This window comes from Panthera tigris, chromosome B1 (genome assembly GCF_018350195.1).
Source record: "Panthera tigris isolate Pti1 chromosome B1, P.tigris_Pti1_mat1.1, whole genome shotgun sequence".
Lineage (NCBI taxonomy): Eukaryota > Metazoa > Chordata > Mammalia > Carnivora > Felidae > Panthera > Panthera tigris.
Window position 1 is genome coordinate 84,598,702 of NC_056663.1, and position 10,755 is coordinate 84,609,456.

General features: G+C 40.0%; 1 pseudogene; it reads left to right on the top strand.

Moving 5' to 3' along the window:
* Window positions 1-374: 374 nt before the first annotated feature.
* LOC102951705 lies at window positions 375-7,055 on the top strand (annotated as a pseudogene).
* Window positions 7,056-10,755: the final 3,700 nt, after the last annotated feature.

Consider the following 10,755-nt stretch of genomic DNA (forward strand, 5'->3'; position numbering starts at 1 on the left):
ATGTCCCTAATGGGATAACACTTCCAGTGATAATATCATGCAAAATTCCAAAAGGGCTAAATCTTAAATGGATGTATTCAGGAAAACTGTATTCAGTGACTTGAAAGTGATTCTAACATTAAGAGACTGATCTTAAGGCCACAAGTGAAGATTTTGCATAGAATTATTTCATGAAATGTGAGATTGGAAAAATTAATCTCTCTACACTAATATGTTATTCTATTAATGTGTGATTGTTAATACGTGCAGATTAACAAGCAAGCATATATTCGGCTAGTCTATCAATATTCCTGAAAGTATATATTTTTCACTTGCTAAAATACATTTTAAATACTTTTTCTTCTGATCTTCTCACCGGGGAGGAATGGCCAGGAATGGGGAATGAGGAACAGATGGTGAGTAAGGCAAGAGGAAAACTGGAAGAGTGTGGTATGGCAGGAACCAAAGGAAAGATGTTTGAGGAAAATAATAGTAGCCACCAGTGTAAAATACTGAAACTAGGCTAAGGAAGCAAGTAGGGAGCTGATCCTTGGATGCAGCACTGGTGATCACTGGTACAGCCATTTAAAGCAGTCTCTGAGAAGTGGGCAAAGCCAGATGGGCATTAAGAAGAATAGCTAAGAAAAAAAAGAGGCGGGGCGGTTGGCGCCTGGTGGTTAAGCATCAGACTTCAGGTCATAATCTCATGGTTTGTGAGTTCAAGCCCCTCGTCGGGTTCCACGCTGACAGTGGGGAGCCTGCTTGGGATTCTCTCTCTTTCTCTCTCTCTCTCTCCCTCTTTCTCTGCCCCTCCCCAACTCACTCACAAGTGCATGCTCTCTCTCTCCCTCAAAAAAAAAAAAAAAGAAAAGAAAGGAAAAGAATGGATGCAGGGGTGACATCACAGACTCTAAAATTCTCTTTGAGGATTTGCTCCTCTACTACCAATAGCTGCATGTGTGGCTGCCACTCCACCAGCCATTTTTGCCACAGGCTTCAAGGTTCACCCAGCAACCCCCAAACTGGACCAGCGGAGCCCTGGGGGAATCCAGTTTTTCCTCCTCTTGTGGGTGGCAGGCCTTTCTGTCTGCCACAGTCATGTTGGTTTTCCTTATTTTGCCATAGCTGTTAAGAACAAAACTCTTTAGTTATCCTTAAAAATAGTGTCTCTGTGATATGGTTTGCCAACATAGCAGTATGCTGATATCTATTTCTAGACTCAGCTCATGGTTGAAACATAAATGAAGGTCACCAGCAGTGTTGCACTCTGCTATTAAAAGACATCAACAGGCTGAGGAGTCAGAAATTCTCTGAAGGCCAGCCACAATCAGTGCTTTCTTAAAATGAAAAGTGAGTAAATGACAAACACCAGGGAGAAGAAAAAAAAAAAGTCATCTTATCAGTGAGTGCCTTATTATTCAAGATGCAGTCTAAAATGTTATGCAAATGCATTTATTTGAACCAGACATGATTATATTCTTACTTATTAATGGCTATCTTAGCTACTAACACATTCTTTCTAATGGTGAGTTTGCAGCCTGAATAGGTTTTTTGCCAAGACAGAAAGAAAGCCGATGGACTAAGCTGTTTAATCTAAAATCAGAATAGCATACTTCTACTTTATTTCAACAGAAATTAAGGCAACATCAGATACCTCCTACTAAAAAGTTAATCTTAAGTGGCAGAAGATCATTTAGAACAACGGCTGGGCTCCTTGTTATTCTAGGTAGACTCATGTGACAAATTTTAATAAATTACATTTCTTTCCTGTGTTGTTTTCTATCGTGATCACTTGGTTCCTATTTTGGCTTTTCTTTACTCCTCATCCACACACCCTACTTTCATGGAAGAGAGACATTGAGTGGGCATTTCAGGACAGTAGTGGTTAGGAAAGAATTTTCCATGGGGTTCAGCTTATAGGTCACCAGGGTTCTGCCTAAAATTAAAGCAAAATCCCTACCTGATTAATAAAGTATAACTTTGTGTTTTTCTCTGTATATTTCCTTTCCTTTCATTCAAGGAGGGGTAGCTATTATAGGGCTATGTCTGGTAGGGTTTAGTCATTTGACCAAGTGACATCATTTGGCAACAAGTTAGATTTTCTGGTCCTAGTAAAAGAATAAATTTTTTGAATCCATGAGTTACTTTTAAGTTTCTTATGTTTCAACCATACAACTTGATCATACTGGCTGTGTCAGTTCATCTTCCAATGAACATTAATTACTGCCATGCAGAAGGACCTTAAGAATATTTGTTGAATGGAGTGAAATGTTACCTTTGAGTGTTTTTATTTTTAAAAGCCTCTAAGTGAAGAAGCTAAATCCAACACCTACTACTATCATTTCCAAACCACTATAGGAAGAATGAGAATTTTAATGAGCAATATTTTTGGAATGCCAACTGGTAGAGCAGGCGCTTAGGAGGACGTTCAAAGGTTAAACAAAAAAGACTCATACCTTACCCCCAAGAGCTTTTCATTTCTAAAACACACTGACAAGCACACATAAAATGGGGATTTCAAAGAAGAAGGACATTTTGTCAAGTTGAAAGACAAAGAAGATCAAACGTTTTTTTAGACTCCAAGTTCAAAGCTGTGTTGAGAGGCCTGGGCAGCACACTAGACTGAAATTCTGAGAAAAAAAATCTTTTCTTTAAACTCTTCTTTTATCCAACAGAAAGAGTTTCCAGGACAATAAAGCTTCAATAACACTATTTTTTAGTAATTGTCTAGTGGCATTAAGTACAACATTTCTTTTTAAAAACAGATCCCGTCAGCAAAGTAGGATAATTTGATGAGCTCATACAGTACATTATACACTCCTAGGTGTAGATAGCAGTTGGTACCACACACCTAAAGGTCAAAACCATACAGACTATCTGAACTCTGCTTTCAGTGTGTTTTTACAACATTTTTCTTCTCTTGGAGGTTAAGAAAAACTTATGATATCAAAGATTAGAATCAAGTTATGCTAACTTTGTAGAATAAGCAATATATAAATATGTAAAGATATTACACGGGTAACATGTAAATCTCAAATTTTAAAAGAGCAATACATGTGTGTGTACCCTGTAGGTTTATAATTATGATTCTACTATATGGTAGTCATTTCTGGCATCAACCATGTAAAATTTATTTTTTGTTATATAGTTGCATGAGTTATTTAGAGAATCTGTTGCTATTTTTACTGTCTTTTACACCTGTGTTTAGTTCATACGTTTTGCACAAAAAGAGCTCTGCCCTCCCGCTGGTAGATCCCATGGACCCGGGGGAGCCCACAATTGCATTCTCAGTCACGGCTGTGCAAGGTCTCAAGTATGAAAACCAGTCACAGAGCATTTCTTCTCTCTCTGTACATTTTCTTACATTAACTCAAGTGTGATGCTCAACATTGTAGGCCAGGGAAATTCTTAAGTAATGAAATTGTACTTCTCCAATGTTTAGAATGAGTTTGAGATTTCATTAATGACTTCATCCTTAGTCTACAAAGCTCCCGGCCAGTACTGAATAAAGAACTCCAAAAACCAAATACAAGAGTCCTGATGACTGCCAGTATCAACAATTTAACATTTTTTCTTTTAATTATGGCTTGGTAACAGTATTCCAAAAAGAATAGAGTTTCATGAGTCAGTTTTAAGTTTCGTGAATACAAACACTTTCAGACAATGTGTTGATGTTGTAGAGGACTTCTCGTTTTCCACCCTCTACTTTTTCTTTCTGAAAAAAAGCTAGCTTATAGTTTAGCTTATTGTTACTTCACAGTAAACTCTCAGAGCATTTAAATTTTGTTTGGAAAAAGTAACTATCCTGTGTGAAAACATTTGATCCTGTCATCGCACGAAACAGGCCAAAGTGAGGTTTTGGAGATAACTCAGTCTGTTAGTTTCCGGTTGCTGTTGTAACAAATCACCACAAATTTAGTGGCTTAAAGCAATGAGAATTTATTATCTTGAAGTTCTGTAGGTTAGGAATCTGATGCAGGCCTTCCTGCAATGAAATCAATGTGTGGGTCCATGTTCCTTTCTGGAAGCTCCAGGGGAGAATCCATTTCCCTGACTTTTCTGTCTTCTAGAAGATGCCTGCATTCTTCAGCTCATGGTCTCGTTCCTCCTACTCAGAGTCAGCAAGAAGACTTGAGTCCTTTTCACATCACAGCACTATGACCTTTTCTTCTGCTTCCCTCTTCCAACGTTAAGAACCTTTCTGATTGCATTAGGTCCATCCAGAGAATCCCAAATTCTCTCCCTATTTTAAAGTCAGCTGGTTAGCAAACTTAATTCCATCTGCTACTTTAATGCCTCCTTGCAATGTAGCATAACATATGCAGTCTCCCGGGATAAAGACGACATCTTTGGGAAGCTGTTATTCTGCCTACCACACTAAGACTTTTAATGCTGCCAAAAATCTAAGCTCTATCCATGAGTCAGGCACATATAAGTTAACAAACTTTATTCTATGTAGTATTCATTTCCTGTTAAGATACAGACACAAAAAATAAATAGTAAAAACAAATGATAATAACAAGATAAAGTGGCAGGGGAAGCATGATCATGAAACCCTCAAGAACTCACAAGGGTTGGCTGTTGCTTTCATTTGACAGAGAAGTCACATTTAGGATGCACAGACCCAAGCCATGAGCAATTGTTTACCGGAGACCTGTGCTATCCGGGGTGGTGACTATTTATCATGAGAGGCAATAAAGCTCTTTTTCTAAAGAAAAAACAAAAAGATACAGGCAGAGCTATATGCAGTTCTAAAAAAGGAGGAGGAGGAGGAGGAGGAGGAGGAGAGAGCATAGTATTTAAATAGTTTAAATAAACTTGGCCATTATCTACAGAAGTCTCCTGAACAGGGTGGATAAATAAACTAGAGGGACTTAGGGCTCCTTCTAACATTGTAAACCTACTGAGGATCTACTAAGTCCTGTTCCTCAATTTATCCCTTCCTCTCACACACCACAGAGCCACAGAGCTTAAGGTTTTCAGGGTATAGAAATAAAAAAATGCTCCACAAAAGATCCATCAAAACTACAGCATCCTCACCAAATTAGCCTTAGGATTTTCTCCTGTAAATATGGAAATGTAACTTAAAAAAAATTTTTTTTTGGCGGGGGGGTACCTGGGTAGCTCAGTCGGTTAAGCATCCCACTCGTGGTTTCGGCTCAGGTCATGATCTCATGGTTTTGTGGGCTCCAGCCCCACATCAGGTTCTGCACTGACAAGGCGGAACCTGCTTGGGATTGTCTCCCTCTCTCTCTGCCCCTTTCCCACTCATGCTGTCTCTCTCTCAAAAATAAATAAACTTAAAAAAAAAGTTTTTTTTTTAAATAAAAAATCAGAACTGGAGGTCAAGGCCGCCTCCAGACACCCAACTGCTGTTTTCTCTAGCTCTGTGGATTTGGAGGAGTGGCAGCGACCTTGGCCTCCAGCTTCTCCAGCAAACTGTAGTGACTGCCGCAGGGCCGTGATAATGTTGCTGGGTTTACTGCAGGCGGGTGAGTCGGTGCTCCGGCAGGCTACAGAGAGGGTGACTGACTGGTGACAACTTCCTATCCACGCTAATTGCCTGCACTTCACCCTTGGCCTAGTCTACCTGTCCTGCCTTGCAGTAGGCCACCTGGCTCCCCACCTGCCAGGGCGAAAAGTCCACCATATGTTTTCTCTACAATTCCATTCCTTGGACATGCCATAGCATTTGGGAGAATTCCAACTGAATTCCTAGAAAATGCATGAGAAGTATGGACCTGTATTTAGTTTTAACACAGTGGGCAAGACATTTACTTACCTTCTGGGGAATGGCGCTGCTGTACTGGTTTTTCATAGTAAAAATGAAACCCTGAATGCAAAGAGTATCTACAGATGTCTGACAAACCTGTGTTGGGGAGGGGAGTTGCATGTGATGTGCCTAATCCTAACTCTTTTTTGGAGAAGAAAATGTTAAAAACTCGCCTTAACATAGCCGGCTTTAGAAAGCACATTTCTATAACTGAAAGAGCATGCGGGAGAGAATCCCAAGCAGGTTCCAGGATGTCAGCACAGAGCCAGATGCGAGACTTGAACCCATGAACTGTGAGATCATGCCCTGAGCCAAAATCAAGAGTCGGACACTCAATCAACTGAGCCACCGAAATGCCCTAGAATACTTTCAAAGCTGAGGAGAAAGTGGAGAGAAAAACTTGTTTGAAGCGCTTTCTGAGCTCATAATTTCAATAGCCAGCCATTGCTTACATGGAAAGAAAATCAGAAGTCAACTCAATGACACAGTGGCACAACTGTATGCAGATTTGGATGGAAGTTTTAGCCACGTAGCTTGGCTGCGGCCAGGTTGGCTCCCTTTGCCTAGTTTCAGACACAGGGACAGAGTTCATCAAGCGGTCAAGAAGATTTTCTATAAAGCAATCCAAGAACACAGATAGTCAAAAGAATTCTCCAAACTTTAGTAGATTCTACTTACAAGGATGGACATCCTCTGACAGATGAGGAAACGGCAGCCATGTTTCTTGGACTGCTCTTGGCAGGGCAGCATACATCCTCAATCACTACGCCTGGATGGGCTTCTTTTTGGCCACACGAAACCGTGTAACTTGGAACAGAAAACAGTCTGCGAAGATCTGACTCCTTTAATTTGTGACCAGCTGAAGGATCTAAATTTCCTTGATAACTGTGTAACAGAACCATCAAGACTTTGACCTCCTATAATGAACATGATGAGAATGGCCCAAACCCTCCAGCTACAGCAGGGTGTATCACTCCTCCAGGATATCAGGTGTGTGCTCCTCCCACTGCCAATCAAAGACTTAAACACTTATGGGTAGAACATCTGGACTTTAATCCTGATTGCTACCTTTGGGGCAGTCCAGCATCAGGAAAGAAGTTTGCCTACGTGCCACTGGAGCAGAGCATCATCGCCACATAAAGGACAATGTTGTTTATGTTCATATCAAGACAATTTGGTCCACTAATACTTCATTTATGTGAACTTGATCTCAATGACAGGTATTTTTCCCACTACGGATTACACAACCACGATTCACATGCCTGAAAACCCAGTTATCTGATACAAAAGAAGATCAAAATGAAAAAGGCTGCAAGGAACCGATATGTGACACATCACTGTAAACCGCATAAATATTTGAAGAGAATGAAGTTTACAAAACAACTCCTGGTGTATTTCTCTTTTTTTGAGTGTAATTTTAAGTGACAGTTAGCTTGGGGCACCTGGGCGGCTCAGTAGATTAGGCGTCTTGACTTTGGCTCAGGTCATGACCTCATGGTTCGTGAGTACAAGCCCATTGGGCTCTCTGCTGTCAGCACAGAGCCTACATCAGATCCTCTGTCCCCCTCTCTCTATGCCCTTCCCCCACTTTAATATTTGAATAAACATTAAAAAAATTTTTTTAAACAAAAAATAAATAAAATACAGCTAACTTATGCTTTTTATATTTTCTTAATTGAATGGTTCCACAAAATCTAATGGCATTTCAGATTATTTCATAATAGTTTTATGATGGATATTTACTATATATGCTTTATTTAAGGAAATCAATCTCATTAGTAAGAAATTACTTAGGGGATCTTAGTAATTGATAGATTCTTAACAACATACATAGCTCTTGGCAAGTAAGTTCAGGGTATTGAAGTCTTGGACTAGATCTGCAAGTGTAAATGCCCACTGAGATACTTGGAAATCTTAGGTTATTTATTTACTGGGTAGTGTTTGTGTGTGTGTAAGGAGGGATGGGTAGGAAATAAACTCACATTTAAAGCCTTGGATAAAAGAAAATCCCATCAATTGTTTTGGTATGAAGACACTCGGCAATGACGGAGCTATGTTGTAGAAAAAGGCCCTTTGAAATTTTAACTGGAAGCATGGTTTCCAAGAAATCGAGAGAGCTCTGACAATGACTTAATAATGTTTCCTAAAAAAATATATAATTATTAACACTAAAGACTGCACATGTAAATTGATCTAATTACTAAATATTACATATTTATCTACCTCATAAATTTATATGTGGTTCCACATGGTCACATGTGTGTGAAAGCCCAAGATAAAGTCCTTAAGGGATAATTTTTGTTCTCTTTGGCTCTAGGTGGTTTCCTGCTTCCTCTCCAGAATCTAATTAGGGATGTTTCTGGTTTCAGTTGTCGGTCAAAACTTAATTTAGGTTAACAACCTTTTTTTTTTTTCTTTCTTTTTTTTTAAATACAGAATCAGAGATCGGGAACTCCAGCTTTAAGAGTAATATGAAGCAGGGTCCTTGGGAGTAGTATCATTGGTCACATGTGTTAAGCCTGTGTTCAAGAATCAACTCAAATTATAAATGGGTATCTGACTATGTATCTGTAATTTAACCACATAATCTGTTTTTACCAGATGAAGCCAAAATATTTTCCCTTGGGTATAAGGGAAAGATGCTGGAGGACCATAAACTATTTGTGAAGGCAAAATCTCTGTTGTCTGAGGGAAAAAAAAAAAAAAAAAAATCAAGGATCACTGGTGGCCACAATTTCTCCTGACAAGTAAAAACATGTACTTACATTATACCTGCAGTAAATATAATTTTTAAAAATTACTTATATCAACTAAATGTAAATTTGGCAGTAAGAATTATTCTTATTTTACAGATGGAAGACCACTGACAATATATATATATATTTTTTAAGGCAAGATTACTAATATAACTAAGTTAACAGAGTTAGGGATACAACTGTAACTAGATTTTTGTCATCCCTTTTTCCTTTGGTAGATTAAAAATACTAAGAGAATCCTTATGAGCATGGATGGAAAATAATAGGTCAAAGGAGGGTCAGCCCTACAGAAGTAGTTAACTGCACTTCAGCCTGGATGGAGTAGCAGAAACCAGATTTACTCTCTCACCTGAAAAACAAGGGGACAGGGAGGACGAAATACATGAAATAAGTTTTCAAGACACGGGACATCAAGTAATGAAGGGGATGGTGATCTCTAAGAGAGAAACAGTTGCCCCTTAGTTCCTTAAGAGATTTTACACAAGTCATAGCACAGTGAAGGGGACCCAGATGGAGCCCCACAGATGCCTTGAGCAGAGGTCAAAGAATTGAGTCTGGACAGACTTGTAGCTAGGTTTCTCAATGTAGTACAGGAATATTAGCATACTGCAGTTAGCATATTGTTTTGCCTTCCCACAAAGATTCTCTATCAGAAACACTCTGGCCCTTATATACATGATTTTAAGTCTGATTCCTTATTAAAAATGCTTCAGTATGTCTAATTTATCATTGTACTATGTCTGATTCCACAAAATATGATTAAGGATTTAATATATTAAGTTTCATCCTTTGAATTGCTCCCATTAGGAAAATAAGTAATCAGGACCATCCTGAAAAGTACACGTATGCATGCTATATGGTCTATTCACGTTCCGAAATGGAGTAAAACATTCTACATGAGCAGAAGCTTGTCGGTGACTCATAAAGGTCGCCCTCACACACATCATTACAATATCCCAGCCAAGAGTTTGCCAAACCATGACCAAAATGAAAAGGAGAAAAATATATTTGCCCCGCATTAAGTGTCAGCTACTAGATTCTATACAGAGGTATCAGCTTAATAGCTATTTGTCATAGTTGGGCCACACTGAGCCAAAATAGCCAACCAGTGACTCGGTCATCAGATGCATGCTTTGCCCTGGAGAGAGCTTGATGCAGCCAAGGCAGCTGTGCAGCTGAAGCAGACCCTAGGGCTGCCTAAATACCTCTACCTCTGCTGGTTTTAGTGGCTTAGCTGGTGGCCCAGCACAGACCCCCATCCCCCAGAGATGGTCACCATGCCCTTCATAGGCTGGGGTGGTTTACCATGTCCCTTTATGGTCACAGGCGGGCAAAGGAGCACCTAGAAAACGCAAGTGAATTATCTGGATTCCACTCATATTCCTGTCACCATCGTGTAAAAACAGCCCTACCCGCCTCCTGATGAAGAGAGTCACTTATCTCTGCCCAGACTGATCTCTTCTCTCCTATTGGTCTCTGGACATAAAAAGCCAGAAACGGTACGCTACCCAACCCACCACAAATGGATTATCTATGGGGAACACAATGAATACCTTTGATTTAGGGGTGCCTGGAAGGCTCAGTCAGTTAAGCGTCCAACTTCCGCTCAGGTCATGATTTCATGGTTCGTGGGTTCGAGCCCCATGTCAGGTTTTGTGTTGACAGCTCAGAGCCTGGAGCCTGCTTCGGATTCTGTGACTCCCCCTCTCTCTACCCCTTTCCCGCTCATGTTCTGTCTCTCTCTCAAAAATAAATAAATGTATTAAAAAAAAAAAAAAGAAATCTTTGATTTAATGAGTATCAGCAACTTAAAGGATATCAAATCCTTGCAGAGTGTTGCCTCTGAGCTGCTGCCATCAGCGTGTCTTCAGCACACCATTACACGCTTCTAGAAGCCATCCTGGTAGTGAGTTCACATCATCTTCCAGGATCCCAACCAGGATGTTAAGTCCTATTAAGACAGCTCTTATCCTGCAACCCAAGGACCTAATGTGGGTGCTATTTAACTCTCCCCTAATTTACGTTCTGACTTGACCTTCATCCTAATGCCTGCCTCACGTACTCTTCCAGCTGGCCAATTCTTACAGCTCCTTTGGGGTAGGGTTTATTTTTCTCTGCAAGCCCAGTACCTCTCCAGCTGAGTGTTGCTTAGCCCTAATTCAAGGCCTAGTAACCTGGAGATAGGACAAGTCCTGAAGGGGGCACCTGTTATCGAGGGAGAGCTCGGCTTTGCCAGCCAGCTTGGGG